The sequence below is a fragment of the Catharus ustulatus genome, chromosome W (assembly GCF_009819885.2).
Source record: "Catharus ustulatus isolate bCatUst1 chromosome W, bCatUst1.pri.v2, whole genome shotgun sequence".
In the NCBI taxonomy this organism is placed as follows: Eukaryota; Metazoa; Chordata; class Aves; order Passeriformes; family Turdidae; genus Catharus; species Catharus ustulatus.
Window position 1 is genome coordinate 2,442,113 of NC_046261.2, and position 14,501 is coordinate 2,456,613.

General features: G+C 46.1%; 1 protein-coding gene across 5 annotated transcripts in view; it reads right to left on the minus strand.

Moving 5' to 3' along the window:
* LOC117005092 (ubiquitin-associated protein 2-like) overlaps positions 1 to 14,501 on the minus strand; it is a 222,010-nt gene that overhangs the window by 146,390 nt on the left and 61,119 nt on the right. The gene's annotated exons all lie outside the window — the stretch shown is intronic.

Consider the following 14,501-nt stretch of genomic DNA (forward strand, 5'->3'; position numbering starts at 1 on the left):
TTCTACATAGTTTTGGTGGAATTTTTTTTCTTTTTTATAACCTCAGTATATGAGGCTTTTTCAGTTTATTGGGGTTTTTTAAGGGAGACTATGTATATTATTTGGTATTACAAGAGTTGCTGTTCAGAACAAAGTGATGTTTATTTTAATGACAAAATTATGTGGTTATAAAAAGTCACTGAAAAACTACAAGCTTACTAGAGCACAAAAGTTATAATTCTAAGTCACTAATATACTGATTGTCCAAACATCAGAATTACCTATGAAAGGCTTCAAATTTGGATCAAAATTACCCCTTATTTTGAGGGGATCATCTAAACTGAATAAACAGTAGCTCCAAGACATGGTAAATTCAGTTTAGAAAGTTCCTATATTAATGACTTTCTTTTTCCTCTCCTCATCACTTGTTCTCCTCCTTGCCCCAGTTCACTGTCCATGTTTTAAAAGACATTTCTGGACCTCGACAATACTGTGGTTGTTTGACCTTGGCTGGAGGTCAGGTGCCCACCAAAGCTGCTCTTATCACTCCCCTCCACAAATGGACAGGGGAGAGATCACTCACCAATTACCATCAGAGACTAAACAAACCTGACTTGGAGAAATTAATTGAATTTATTACCAATCAAAATCCGAGTAAGATAATGAGAAGTAAAACAAATCTTAAAATCACCTTCCCCTACTCCCCCCTCCTTCCCAGGCTTAACTTTATTCCCGATTTTCTACGTCCTCTCCCCCAACAGTGCAGTGAGATGAGGAATGGAGGTTACGGACAGTTCATCACATGTTGTTTCTGTCACTGCTTTCCTTCAGGTAAAGGAGTTGTTCCCCTGTTCCTGCATGAGGTCCTTCCCATGGGAGACAGTCCTTCATGAACTTCTCCAATGTGAGTCCTTCCCACAGGCTGCAGTTCTTCATTAACTGCTCCAGCATGGGTCCCTTTCACAGGGTCAGTCCTTCAGGAACAGGCTGCTCCAGCATGGGCCCCCCATGGGGTCACAAGTTCTGCCAGTAAACCTGCTCCAGTGTGGGCTTTTCTCTCCGTGGGGTCACAGGTTCTTCCAGGACCCTGCTCCAGCACAGACTTCCCACAGGGTCACAATCTTCTTTTGGGCATCTACCTGCTCCAACATGGGGTCCTCTACAGGCTGTAGGTGGGTCTCTGCTCTCCTGTGAACCTTCATGGGCTTCAGGTAGACATCCTGCAGGTCTTCACCATGGGCTGCAGGGGAATCTCAGCTCTGGCACCTAGACCACCTCCTGCACCTCCTTCACTGACCTTGGAGTCTCCAGCACTTTCTCACATATTGTCACTCCTCTCTTCCTTGGATGCAATTACTTCTGTGCAATATTTTTTTCCCCATCCTTAAATATGTTATCACAGAGACATTACTACTGTTGCTGATTGGCTCGACCTTGTCCAGTGGTGGATCCGTCTTGGAGTTGGCTGGCATTGGCTCTGTCAGACATAAGAGAAGCTTCCAGCAGCTTCTCGAAGAAGCCATCCCTGTAGTCCCCATTTCCCCTTGCTACCAAAACCTTGCCATGCAAACCCAAGGACTTCTTAGAAATGTCAAATTAGCAGGATAGCTTTATCCACATTTTGATGAAAGGGTTTACCCCTATTCTATACAGGATGACAACCATGTAAACCTGCAGAAGAAGGATTCCCATCTATCAATGCAGAACTACAAGAACACAGAAAAATGAAGTCTGACACTAGGTCATTTCCCCCTCTGCATTCTTTTCTCAATCTTCTGAAGAGAAGAGACAGAGATTAGAAAAGGGGTAACAACTGCAACCTGGAAGTTGCCACCCCTCTTCACTGAGCCCACACATGGAGCTGTGCTCTTTGCTCTGTCATAAACAGTGTCCCAGATCCTGCTGTACCCATCTGATAACTCAGCCTTCTAAATTTCCTTGCTCAGCCTACCTCTTCTACTGCTCTTCTCTCCTTCAACCACCTAAAATCCACAATCTGGGAAGCTGATTCATGGCATTAAGGGGTTGCAGCTTTAGAAGTCAGGGCACTCTGGATTATCTTTCTGCTTAGTAAATATTGGTTTTGTTGGTTTTCTTAAAATAGTAGAACCAACTAGAAAAGTTTACTTGGGGACACTGTACTTCCTACAGCTATCAATAGAGCATTAAACACCATTTACGAATGATGCACAGAAGAGAGAGAAGTTTTTTTACAAACTCAACTACAAGACTGACTGGGAGCTGCAAATCACAGACCCAGTCAAGCAGAAATATTTTTGAGTGAGGCAGACATTAGGTACAAAGAGAGTAGCTGGAATAGCTAGCATGAAAGCAGAAAGATTTTAGAAGAGGAAGTCTCCCCAGCCTCCCAAGTACAAAAGTCTGAAAAAAAACTTTATCATATTACACATAAGATGAAGTTTTAGCAAACAAAGCATATGTAAGATACCATACCAGGATGGGCACAATATACTACTGGTTTAAAAAAGCAATAAGAACTTCTAACAATTTTAGAAACTGCTAGAAAAAAATCGTGTTCCTGAAGCTCCATACATGGTCTTAGACTACTAGCCAGCAAGGCATTTTCAAAGTGATCTGGTATAAGAAGTTAATCCTGAATTTGAATTTCAAGTACAGTAATTTCACGACTACAAGGCGCACCGGATTATAAGGCGCACTTCCGGGTGTTGGCAAATTTCCGAACTTTGTCCATATATAAGGTGCACCGGACTATAAGGCACGCTTTTTTTTGGCAGTGAGGATCTGCGCCATGTGCAACAAAGTAACAAATTAGTAATGGAATCGCGCAATCACAGGGTTTACTGACAGGTGCTCAATTTGCAAACATTTTTCACAGATTGGCGTAGCCTTTAAATGCAGCCCCAGGCGCCCTCCCTGTGCTGTGGGCCCCGGCACTCCTGCCTGCCCCTGGCACCAGCTGGCATGCCTCAGCTCGCGGCTCGCACTTCCGGGTTGGCAAATTTCCAAACTTTGTCCGTATATAAGGCGCACGGGATTATAAGGCCCACTTCCAGGTTTCGATCAAAATTTTAGTCAAAAGGGTGAGCCTTATAGTCGTGAAATTACTGTACATTCCCTTAATTTCATTAAGTTGTGTCTATGCCTTCTGTCAAAACTGAAATAAAGTTTAATCAATAAATGCAACAAAAAGTATTCTAGTGAAGACAAATGAGCATTACCAAACGACAGGGTTAGCACTCAATTCAAATCTGTAAGACACTTATGAAGAACTGATTCAAAATATAGGACAGTGAGCACCAACCACTGAAAGATCACCCTGACACAGAATCTCATACATCATGGTCATTAATGCAAGGTACCAGTGGGAAGGGCTGATATTCTCTGACACAATCAAATCACTACTATAGTCTTAAATTCTCATGCTAAGAAAGTTACTTCATGGCCAAAATTAAAACATGGCCTTAAAATAATTAAAAGGTACACAGCCTTTTAACAGAAGTTAGTCACGAAGCAACTGTGAGTGGCCATCAGGTATTTCCAAACTTTTGCTACTTTTTAACAGTGACTAAAAGGTCAGTGAGCAAACAGGGTTTCACACAATTCAGAGCAGGGACCCATATTCTGAGTATGTAATCCCACAGTAACTTAAACCCATTTAAGTCAGAACTACAGTAGTTTCACGAATACAAGCCGCACGGATTATAAGCCGCACCCCCGGTGCCTCGACAATGTTGCTGTCTTTGTCAATAGATAAGCCGCACCCCGAATATTAGCCGCACTTTCGTTCGTAGCGAGAATCCGTGCGCAGCTTTCACAAATTGGCCAATTAGTAACAGGATCGCGGCATAGCGGGCTTTACTGGCTCAGGGCGGGGCCAGGAAGGCTCGGCCCGCTCATGGTTGCCGACGGGGCCGGGTGGCCCAGCTCAGCGCCACGGCTCGGCGGGGCTGACCGGGTGGTACTGCCGCCGCCGCCGGGCTCGCTGGCCCCCCTCTCCCGTCAGCACCGCCCCGCTGCCGCGTTCCCTAGCCCCGCCGCCGGGCTCGCCGGCCGCGGCGCGTTCCCTAGCCCCGCCGGCGGGCTCGCCGGCCGCGGCGCGCCGCGTTCCCTAGCCCCGCCGCCGGGCTCGCCGGCCGCCCCCTCCCGTCTGCACCACCGCCGCGTTTCCTCGCCCTGGCCGGCACTGCAGGCCCCCGCACCGCCAGGCTCCCCCACGCTGCTGGCCCCGATTCTGCTGGGCTTCCCCCGCTGCCAGGCAGCCCCACCCGTCGGCCTTCCTGCTTCTGCCATGCTCCCCTGCACTGCTAGCCCCAGTTCTCCCGGGCTCCCCCGCCCTGCTGGCTCAGGCTCTGCCGCCCTCCCTGCCCCGTCCTGCTGGCTCAGGCTCAGCCGCCCGCCCCCCACACTGCTGGCCCCGCCTCTGCCAGGCTTTCCCACCTCTGCCGGGGCCGGCCGGGCTCCAGCTTGGCTTGGGGCTGCCGCGGGCTCTCACTTCCGTGTTGGCAGCTTTTAGAATTTTGTTAATGTATTAGCCGCCCCGGAATATTGGCCGCACTTCCGGGTTTCCACCAAAATTTTGGTCAAATTGGTGCGGCTTGTATTCGTGAAATTACTGTACTACAACAGAAGTTTCTCACTAGTGATCACAACTCTGCTCTTTCCTGCACTAAGCTTTGCACATACTAAGCTCTGCACATACTGTCAAAAAGTACATGAGCACAAAACCACCATCAGAAAACAAAATTATTAGGTCACTGTTGTATCACCTTTTCAAACAAGTTTCCCACTTGCTAAATGCCAGAAAACGAGTCACGTTTACACAAGGATAAGCCACCAAAACCCCTGTTGTCTCCAGCTACCATGCTGCCTGCCCCCTTTTTATTTTTTTGGCTTGGTTAATTTTAAACTTAGATCAATCCTCTAATAAAGTTCAAATGTACCAGGACAAAGAAAAGATCAATTTCTTCCAAGCAGTAATGCAAATTTATCCTTTTTAAAACATAAAAAGTATAGTTTTAACACTAGACCAAAGAGATGCATAGATTTTATTTATATTACAGCAGTCAATGTTCACTAAAATTTTTTCCCTGTGGCAATTAAAAATCAGCAACTTTTCTAACAATATTTTTATATACTGACCAAAAGAAAACAAGTAACGTGGCAGTAGCTCATTAAATCGTCCACTGAGTCTAAAAGAATATTTTCATACAATCAATCAGCATATTGACTACAAAAGCAAATAACAGAATCAGGCAAATAACAAAATTACACATACCTACCTCAGTTGACTAGGTTCACATTATTCACCACTTATTCTATTTATATTTTTCTTTTTTGGAATGAATTATAGAGAAGTCAACCTAGGAAGGAAGTGGTCAGGTTTGGAGGACAGGTGTCTGCTAAGAAAGGCAGAAGACTCTCTTTGAAATGGAGAATGCAAACCCCCTCCCTCCAAATTATTAGAATTTTGAAATTAAGGGGCTCTCAGGCAAAGATATGGGAAATAGGAATAACAGTTCTTTACTAGGAAAGCTAAAATAGAAATACAGAATTACAAAGAACAAACCCAAAACACTGACAGAGTCAGAATACAACCTGACACCCCATCAGCCAGGGTGTTGGTAGCAGTCTGATTAAATGGTGGCTGCAGTCCTCCTGGAGTGACAGATGTGGTTCAGTTGAAGCAGTGGTCCTGTAGAAGGGTGCAGTTTCCCTCCAAAGGTCCAGTGATGATGTGTAAAGGTCCGGTTTTCCTCTGGAATCCAAACCTCAGTTTTTATCTTGGTAGGAAAGGCTTGGCTCCTCCCCCTGGCTGGAGCATCTCCCAATGGGATGATGTAATTTTATCAGTCATAGAGTGGGACTCAATGGGCCATTAGCAGAAAATGACTCCCTGGAGGAAGGATGGGTTGTGAAAAGATAAAGATGACTGCCCCACCTGGTTTTAAAGGATGGTCCATTAGCAGATAATATGTCTCCCCAGAGATAAGGATCAGTACCCCACCTGGTCTCAACAGATGGTGAGAGAATACATACTTTTTGGTCACATCCTGTATTGCAACTCAGGACAATATCCACCCCTTATTCTATTACCAACTGCATAATGAAATCTTACACACAGTTCTCACTTAAGATTCGGTTTCCCTGTGGTACACAAGGGGTTTCCCCATCTTTCTACATTACCCACCAAGTGTAACCAGGTCTTTGAGCAAAGACAATCCCACAGATGGGGGGGTTTGTCTTTGCCCAAGGTAGGACTAATCCAAACAGTCTTTCCTAAAGTACCTTTCATGTGTACCACAGGGACTTTATCTCCATCCACTGTGTGCAAAGGTTCAGACGGGGCAGGACCAGTTCGAGTGATGGACCCTCGGGTGTTGACCATCCAGATGGCCTTTGCTAAGTTCATTTCCCAATTCATGAAAGTCCCCCTCTAATTGCCTTCAGGGTGGTCTTGAGCAGACCTTTAAACCATTCAACATTCCCAGTAGCTGGTGCATGGTAAGGGATATAGATATATCTATTTAATGCCATGTTCTCTGGCCCAGGTGTTGGTAATACTGTTCTTGAAATGGGTCCCGTTGTCTGACTCAATTCTCTCAGGGGTGCCATGCCTCCAAAAGACTTGCTTTTCCAGGCCCAGGATGGTGTTCTGAGCAGTGACATGAGGCACAGGGTAGGTATCCAACCATCCGGTGGCGGCTTCAACCATGGTCAGCATGTAGCGCTTGCCTTGGCGGGTTTGAGGCAGTGTGACATAGTCAATTTGCCAAGCTTCCCCGTACTTATATTTGGACCAATGTCCTCCATGCCAGAGGGGCTTCACCCACTTGGCTTGCTTGATGGCAGCACACATCTCACAGTCATGGATAACCTGAGAAACACTGTCCACGGTTAGATCCACCCCTTGGTCTCATGTCCACTTATACGTTGCATCTCTGCCCTGATGACCTGAGGCATCATGGGCCCATCGAGCCAGGAACTACTCTCCCTTGTGTTGCTAATCTATGTCTATCCTTTAAAAGTCTAAGTTTGCAACCTGGTCTACCTGTTCGTTGTGTTGGAGTTCTTCATTAGCCCGACTTTTGGGGACATGGGCATCTACATGACGGACTTTAAACAGGTAGCTTCTCTACCCGAGTGGCAATGTCTTTCCACTCATCAGCAGCCCAGATTGGTTTTCCTCTACATTGCCAGTTTTGCTTTTTCCACCTTTCCAGCCAAACCCACAGAGCATTGGCTACCATCCATGAATCGGTATAAAGGTAGAGTTTTGGTTACTTCATTCTTTCAGCAATGTCCAGGGCCAGCTGAAGGGCTTTGAGTTCAGCAAGTTGACTTGATTCACATTCTCCTTTGGTAGTTTGTGCAACCTGTCATGTGGGGCTCCATACATCTGCTTTCCACTTACGGTTTATCCCCACGATGAGACAGGAACAGTCAGTGAAAAGAGTGTAGCACGCTTCATCTGCTGGCAGTTCATTGTATGGTGGGACTTTTTCGGCCCGGGTCACTTGTTTCTGCTCCTCTTCGTCAGTGAGACCAAAGTTTTCACCTTTGGGCTAATTTGTAATTATCTCCAAATTCCAAGGTGATTCAGGTTACCAGTACAAGCGTGTTGCATGATGAGGGAAATCCACTTGCTCCATGTGGCGTGGTGGGTAGAGGGAATCTTTCCTTTAAACATCCACCCCAGCATTGGTAGTCGGGGTGCCTGGAGAAGTTGTGTTTCAGTGCCGATTACCGCGGAGGCAGCTTGAACTCCTTCATAGGTGGTCAAGATTTCCTTCTCTGTGGTAGTGTAGTTGGCTTTGGACCCTCTTTAACTTCAGTTCCAGAATCCCAAAGGTCAGCCTCGAGTCTCCCCAGACACCTTCTGCCAAAGGCGCCAGGACAGACCATGGTTCCTGGCTGCAGAATAAAGCACATTCAATACCTCTAGTCCGGTCCTGACTGAGCCAAGGGCTACTGCATGAGCAATCACCTGCTTGGTCTGGGCAAGGCTTGTTGCTGGTCAGCACCCCAGTGGAAATCGTTGTTCTTGCAGGTGACCAGGTAGAGAGGGTTCACAATCTGACTTTACACGGGAATGTGCATTCTCCAAAAGCCTATGGCACCTAGGAAAGCTTGTGTTTCCTTCTTGCTAGTTGGTGGAGACATCATGGTGATCTTATTGACGACCTCAGTGGGGATCGGGCATCGTCCATCTTGCTATTTTACTCCTAGGAACTGGATCTCTCTGGCAGGTCCTTTGACTTTGCTCTTTTGAATGGCGAAGACGGCTCCCAGCAGTATCTGGATGATCTTCTCTCATTTCTCAAATACCTCCATTGTCGTGTTCCCCCACACAATGATATAATCAATGTATTGCAGGTGTTCTGGAGCTTCACCCTTTTGCAGTGCAGCCTGGATCAGTCCATGGCAGATGGTGGGCCTGTGTTTCCACCCCTAGGGAAGACGGTTCCAGGTGTACTGCACGCCCCTCCAGGCGAAAGCAAACTGAGGTCTGCACTCTGTTGCGAGAGGAATGCAGAAAAATGCATTGGCAATGTCAATGGTGACGTACCACTTTGCTGCCTTGAACTCCAGCTCATACTGGAGTTCCAGCATGTCCAGCACAGCAGCGCTCAACAGTGGAGTCACTTCATTGAGTGCACGATAGTCCAGAGTCAATCTCCATTCTCCGTCAGACTTGCGCACAGGCCAGATGGGGCTGTTGAAGGGTGAGTGGGTTTTAGTGACCATCTCTTGGCTCTCCAGCTCACGGATCATCTTGTGGATGGGGATCAAGGGATCTCAATTCGTCCGGTACGGCCAGCGGTGCACTACCGAGAACCTGTTGCTCTTCCAACTTCAGGAGTCCTACTGCAGATGGGTTTTCTGACAGTCCAAGCAAGGTGTTCAACTGCTTAATGCCCTCTGCCTCTACAGCAGCTATTCCAAAAGTCCACCCGAGTCCTTTTGGGTCTTTGTGATAGCCGTTCCAGAGGAAGTCTATGCCTAGAATACATGGAGCCTCTCGGTCAGTCACAATTGGATGTTGCTGCCACCCCTTTCAAGTCAGGCTTACCTCAGCCTCCAGCAAAGTCAGTTCCTGCGATCCCCCCATCATCCCAGCAACTGAAACAGGTTTTTCCCCCGCGTGTCCTGATGGTATCAGGGTACACTGTGAGCCAGTATTAACTAATGACTTAAATTTCTGTGGCTCTGATGTGCCAGGTCATCAGATCCAAAATGTCCAATACACCCTGTTTTCCCGTGCCTCTCCCTGGCTAGAGGCAGGGCCCCTCTAGCCCTGGTTATTATTTCCTTCCTGGGCATACATAGTGGAGGTTCCTTCAAGTGGATCTGACAGATTATCCTCCCTTCTATAAGACCCTGCACCTTGATTATGGGAGGTTGAGGCTACCTTCACTTCAGAACTCCCTTGGTTAGCGTTTCCATCCCTGAGTTGGCATACCTGTGCTGCCAGGACAGAAGTGGGTTTTCCATCCCATTTTCCCATGTCTTCCCCATGGTCACGCAAAAAGAACCACAGGTCAGCTCATGGGACATATCCTCTCTCCCTAGATGGGGGATATTGGGCTCTAACTTTGGGGCCTGTGACTCGCACTGGTGCTGCACTGATCGTCCTCATCTCCTCCGTAATCCCTCTCATCTCTTTGAACTCCTCTTTGAGTTCCTTAACTATGGCAGAGACATGAGCCTGCATTGGACCATTGATCATACTCTCAAAATTTGTGAGCTTGATTGCAACAGAACCCAATGTCTCTGGGTTGTTAGCAGCATTAATCGTTGCAATGATGGTGGTATACTGAGATGGTCCTAGGTTTGCCAGATTCCACAGCATCTGCCCTGTGCACTTGACTGTCAGGGTCATTGTCATGCTGTCTGCCCCACCCAAAGTGTACCTCCAATACTTCAACTTCTCTCAGTTGTTGGATCCCTTCCTCAAGGGTCTTCCAGCACATTCTATTATGGTACTCCTGCATTCTCTCTCTGTGGACAAACCTCTCTCTTATACTCATTAAAAGCCACTCCCAGAGGGGAAGGGGGCCTGGCTCCCTTACGAGTACCTGATCTACACCTGAGTCCTGGGTCAAAGGTCCCAAATTCCTTGCCTCAGTACCACTCAGTTGCACAACTGTACCCATAAAGTCCCAGACCCGAAGTAACCAAATTGTAAAAGCCTCACGGCCCCGTATTTACAATGTCTTTTCACAGATTACGTAGACTTTCATACAACAGGGACTCGGTGATAATCTCAACCTCTGGTTCCCCTGCTGGTTGTGAGGGCCCTCCTTTCTTATCCTTATTATCTATGCGCTTTGTTTTCATCTTTGACTTTTTAGTTTCCACAGGGGCAACTGCTGCTGTCTCTGAGTGCCCTTGCGGTTCAGTTGGAACGTGAACAGATGTAACGTTTGTGGGTTCCACTGCAGCACCATCAGACTCTCCCTTTTTAGGGCAGGGGGAGGGTTTCTCACCAGCTGGGAAAAGGTATTCCTTCAGCATCTGGCTCATCTCACGTATCTCTTTCACTAGAACCCCCACCTGTAGAGAATAAGGAGGCCTCACCTGTAGAGAATAGTAGGGGCCTTGGTGCGGGGCCCCTGGCACTTTCTGTGAAAGATAAGGTATCCTAGTTACTTAGAATGACTAATGCTATAAAAATGTTAGACCCCTGGTTAACGTTCTAGAAGATAATTGGTCGGAATTTAGCTTTTGTAATTGGTTAGTTCACTCACAGGACTTCGGAATGGATTGGATGTTAGTTTTCTATGTGACTTTCTATTGGTTATAATCATGATCCTCTCAAAATCTATAAATATGCCTGTTAGCCCTTTGTCTATCGGGATTCTTGCATGACTACCTTCATGGGAGAAATAAAGATCTTTGTGGAACTGTTCTTCATGCCCTGGTCTCTTTCCTTCGGCTGTGTGGGCTGCTGTGAGATGCTAACTAATAAATAATCAGTGCTCTCAAGTCCTGGTAGCAGATAATTGCCAAAGACAGGTAGCTCACACCCACCCACTCTGGGTGTTTCCTTTCTGAGGTGGGCTGTGGGGCAGGGTCAGGCTCTGGGGCAGCATCCCGGTTTCCTTCGGTAGGTATCAGAGTGGTTATCCAAGCCAATGTCCCCTTATCTCTGAATGCTAAATAGAACAAGCCTATCAGTAACACCAGACACTGTATGATATTAGCATTTGAACATTTGATTTGAACCCTTCAGAACCTGGTGGGGTAGACCCAAAAAACTGGGTGAAGGGTTGGGAGAAAATTTTTCCTGATGTCATTCTCTCACAGTAGGTAGCACTGTTAAAGTAACCCCAAAAAACATACAGTTAGTGTGTGATAGCCTGGAATCCATGTACCTGCCTTCCAAAGGAAGGTAAAAATCCATTAATTCCTCACCTTATTAACCCATAAAGCAAACTGGATAACAGTCACAGTAGCCTTAGTTATAGGGCCCATGTTTAGATAAGGGCCTACAAATGGGAGAAATATAGCCACAACCATGTGGCAGACAAACCAGGGTAAGCTAGACCACATGGTGCCACTCAACAAGGTTTCTATATCCAGCACACAATAATTAGGTTACTCAAGAACTGTTATTCCTTTTATCACTCAATGCCCTTGAGCCCCACGTTGGGTGTCAAAATCTGTCCTGGTTTGGAGGACAGGTGTCTGCTAAGAAAGGCAGAAGACTCTCTTTGAAATGGAGAATGTAAACCCCCTCCCTCCAAATTATTAGAATTTTGAAATTAAGGGGCTCTCAGGCAAAGATATGGGAAATAGGAATAACAGTTCTTTACTAGGAAAACTAAAATAGAAATACAGTATTACAAAGAACAAACCCAAAACACTGACAGAGTCAGAATACAACCTGACACCCCATCAGCCAGGGTGTTGGTAGCAGTCCAATTAAATGGTGGCTGCAGTCCTCCTGGAGTGACAGATGTGGTTCAGTTGAAGCAGTGGTCCTGTAGAAGGGTGCAGTTTCCCTCCAAAGGTCCAGTGATGATGTGTAAAGGTCCAGTTTTCCTCTGGAATCCAGTGGAAAAAAGGGCTATCTTGGTGTTCCAAACCTTAGTTTTTGTCTTGGTAGGAAAGGCTTGGCTCCTCCCCCTGGCTGGAGCATCTCCCAATGGGATGATGTAATTTTATCAGTCATACAGTGGGACTCAATGGGTCATTAGCAGAAGATACTTCCCTGGAGGAAAGATGGATTGTGAAAGGATAAAGATGACTGCCCCACCTGGTTTTAAAGGATGGCCCATTATCTGCTAATATGTCCCACAGAGATAAGGATCAGTGCCCCACCTGGTCTCAACAGATGGTGATAGAATACATACTTTTGGTCACATCCTGTATTGCAACCCAAGAAAGGTGTTGAGATTTTGTTTCCACTAAAGCCCATTGTGAGTTAAACACACTTATAATTACTCAACGAAGACTTCTCTCTGGTACCATTCATGCTTAGAAAGAATTGTTCATCTCATACACAATTATTCTTCTCACAAAACAAATGCACACTGCATGGGAGCATGAGAAAAATGTGTAGCATCACAACTCAGATTGGAGCACTCCATTAACTTAATAACCTAATCTGTAAAATCCAGTTTTCTGAGCTTGCAAATCTAAATCTTTCCACTACATCATAGATGCTTTATTTTGAAATTCATATTTTTAAACTGACAGGTTTAATTAGGTGAAGACACTTTAAGGTTAAGAAATAGGCATAAGAACAGTAAGGGAATGCAAATTGGAAGTGCAGGTAACACCTTAAATTGTGATTATCTCTGACTACACAATAATCAAACAGTCCTGGTCTCTGCTTTGGAAATACAGAGCCAGTCATCCTCCCAGCAGACACCAAGGTGACATAAGTTTAAACCTTACAAAGTGATAAGGAGGCTAAGTATAGAAAATTCATATTTTAGGTATTCCATATTACTAAAACAAACACTGAAGTTACATTCAATATATTATAATATCTTAATATTAATTATACATGCATTACAATTCAAAACATTTTGTCTTATTAGTTATCATCAAGCTAGAAGCATTAAATCAATTTCATAATATAATGCATGTACTCTAGTAACCATTTTTAGAATCAGAATAATTAAGGTTGGAAAAGACCTCCAAGATTAAGTTCAACTGTTGACCCAGCACCAACATAATATCTCCAAGTGCCACATCCACATGACTTTTGAACACTTCCACTGTCTTGTAGTGAAGGGCCAAAAATTCAACACAGGATTCGAGGTGTGGCCTCACCAGCGCCCAGTACAGGGGAATGATCATTGCCCTGGTCCTGCTGGTCACACTATTGCAAATACAGGCCAAGATGACATTAGCCTTTTGGGCCACCTGGGCTCATGTTCAGCCAGCTGTTAACCAGAACCCGCAGGTCCTTTTTTGCTGGGCAGCTTTCCAGTCACTCTGCCCCAAGCCTGCAGTGCTGCAGGGGGTTGATGTGACCCAAGTGCAGGACCTAGCCCTTTGCCTTGTATAACTTCAAACGATTTGCCTCAGCCCATTGATCCAACTTGTCCTGATCCCTCTGTAAAGACTCTAGATCCTCCAGCAGATCAAAACCAACTTGGTGTCACCTGCAGACTTACTGAGGGTACACTCGATCCTGTCAACCAATCATGGATAAAGATATTAAACAGGACCGGCCTAAACACTGAGCCCTGGGGAACAGCACTAGTGAACAGTTTCTAGCTGGATTTAACTCTGTTCCCTGACATTGTGTGAGCTCAGCCATCCAACCAGTTTTCTACCCAGTTAACAGTGCAACTGGCCAAGCTGTGAACAGCCAGCGTCTCCAGGAGAATGTTGTGGGAGACAGTGTCAAAGGGTTTACTAAACTCCAGGCAGACAACACCCACAGCCTTTGCCTCATCTACCAGGCAGGGGGTCCTGTCATGGGAGATCAGGTTGGTGAAGTAGGGCCTGCCTTTCCTAAACCTCATGCTGGTTGGGCCTGATCCCCTGGTTGTTCTGTAGGTGGCACATGATGGCACACAAGATAATCTGTTCCATAATCTTCCCTGGCACCGAGGTCAGGCTGACAGGTCTGTAGTTCCCCAGATAATAATTCCAACCCTTCCTGTAGATGGCAAAGCAGGACTGTTGATAAATGACTGAAAGTAGTTTGGTGAGCACTTCTGTCAGCTCCCTCAGTACCCTTGGGTAGAGCCCATCCAGCCCCAAGGACTGGAGTGTGTCTAAGTGGTGTAAGCAGGTCATTGGCCATTTCCCCTTGGATTGTGGGGGTTTCATTCTGCTGCCTGTCTCCATCTTCCAGCTCAGGGGGCTGGGTACCCAGAGAACAAACCAGTCTTGTTATAAAAGACTGAAACAAAGAAGGCAGTGAGTACCTCAGACTTTCCTCATCCTTTGTCACTATGCTTTCTCATACACCTAATTAAGGATATTCTCCTTACCCCTCCTTTTGCTGCTGATACAGAAATATTTTTATTGTCATATATGACAGTAGCCATATTAAGGCTTTGGCCCTTCTAATT